Genomic DNA, 2,486 nt, shown 5'->3' with positions numbered 1-2,486 from the left:
TACAAGACTCATACTCACTACCAGCCAATAACTGGTAATGATATAAACTCAATCACTAACAGACACATCAAGACATCAGACTTCTTGTTATTGTTTTTGAGTGAGAAGGACTCAACACAAAGCATGGGATTTAAACTACAGTTTGAATGTCCAAGCATTAGAAATGAAGGTAATCAAATTGAAGAGGACGAGGAAGAAGAAAGTGGATCTGGATTTGATATCATTGAATAAACTTGATATTTTTATTCATTCTATTGTACATTGAAACTATTAATGTAATTGATTGTGCATCTAACATGTAATAATTATTATTTGTGCTAGCTCTAGCTATATTATAAGCTATTTCATGGTTGCAATCATGATATGGCATAAGTTTAATTGTGTCTCTACTCTTTCTTGTATGTTTTGTTTAAAACAACTAATAATTCCTGCAAGTAATTGTTTAGGTTTGGCAAGCAACTTCTTCTATGAAATGTATCAAAAATGAATAATACATAATACATATATAAGTGTACATAATATTATGTAATAAATCATAAGTTCAACTGAAGAAGTGCATCTGTTTCTTTTGCCTGCAGCATAAAAGCATTTGCTTCATTATTCCTTTAAACATTAGGATCAAATTGTTTCCTCACTGACAGTTAACTACTTGAGTGTGGCTATTTTGAGAAGCCAAAAAAGCATTTTTTTGACATTTATAATCAATTCCATTACAAATCAATAGCTCAGCAACTTCATTGGCCTTGCCAGCAATTTAGCATGAATGAGGACTATGTATAGCTAAGTCTGGTGTCCATCATTTATTCTGTCTAAGCATAAACACTAAGTACATCATAAGTACTAAGTAATCTAAGTATAAGTATATCATTCATTCTGAATGACTTCATGATGTTCAGTCCACCAGACCCTTCCCTGCAGGGTTGAAGGGTCTGACCCTGAGACTATATTTGTGACCTAATAAAAGTGATGGATTCAACACATTATTCATCAAGAATGTTATTGTATCATCCAATGCAGTATCGCCAATCAATTATTTATTCTACCGAGCCTTTTGTAATGATGTACCAAAAACATTGCTACTCAATAACTAAAAATGTCTCCTGCAGAAATTCAAGTGGTTGCAATATTCATGAATGTGGTCTTTTTTCTGGTATTGGTTACCAACTTGTTCTGACTGATGCATCAAAGTTAGCTTTACATCATTGATGAAGTCATGTGCATTTCTACACAATATGAGAACATGTATTTGTATCAGAAAAAACTATACAAATGGAGAATTCTCTCATAGTCATTTTCATTTTTGACATAATTCTCTGTACTATACATGATAAAAATAAATACAATGCTTTTATTCAGAATAATGCTCTCACAGGATATGTTGAAAAATCAAATTACTTTCCTGGAATCATAGTAATGCAACATACAACTTTCACTGCTGTTTCTTGACTGAATAACTCTGTATTCTACTATGTTGCTTTAATTATATTTAACGAAAACTTGACTGATGTTCAGGTAGCTCTAAACATTAACAGTTACATTTGTATTCACAGTATAGAACTTTTGCAATGAGAGCCTTGTTCAATCAGCAAGAATGTTAGCAAGTGTATCATTAGTGTATCTGATGGTATCGCCACTAAACAAGATCAACTGTGTATAGCTACTTACTTATTCAAACACCAGTTGTATAGATGTTTGAAATTATTCCACTACTACAACTGCCTTCAGCAACATGGCATCAATAGTAAGCTTTATATTTGGGGGATTTTTTTTGTTTATTGTTACTGGGATTATAGCATTATTTTACTTGAAGTATTACTGTAAATTTCCAAAACGATATTCCAATAGTGTGCCTATAAGTGATCTTTATTCATACAACACTTTAGATACATAAAATTAATTTTTGTATAAAGTAATGTGACATTAATTTAAAACTAAAACTAGTGATACATTCTATATATCTAGATCTACTATGTAAAATACTTAATCTATTTTTATAACAATATTTGTGAAAAAATGAGTGTCAATATAAGTATTCAACTTGGTAACACCAATTCTTAGACCACTATAGCAGCTATGTATTTAGTGTTTAATTTAGATTCAGGAACTTGCATTTTGTTCATGTTATTATTATTATTAATTTTATTAACTGTGCATACTCTGAAGTTCTTTTAAAGCATTGTGTGACAAGAACTAGATGTATAAAATTATTATTTCATATCTGTCAAAATGTTATTTTAGAAAATTTAAGAATTAAAATTACAAATTTAAAATGTATTTTTACAGTAGCATAGTCATACAATAGCCTATTCTATAGTTCATTCACTCAAATTCAAATCAAATCCAGATCCACTTTCTTCTTCCTCTTCTTCATTGCCTTCATTTCTAATGCTAGGACATTCAAACTGTAGTTTGAATCCCATGCTTTGTGTTGAGTCTTTCTCACTCAAAAACAATAACAAGAAGTCTGATGTCTTGATGTGTCTGTT

The sequence above is a fragment of the Amphimedon queenslandica genome, unplaced genomic scaffold (assembly GCF_000090795.2).
Source record: "Amphimedon queenslandica unplaced genomic scaffold, v1.1 AMPQUscaffold_13518, whole genome shotgun sequence".
NCBI lineage: Eukaryota > Metazoa > Porifera > Demospongiae > Haplosclerida > Niphatidae > Amphimedon > Amphimedon queenslandica.
Note: the sequence above shows the minus strand (reverse complement) of the source record.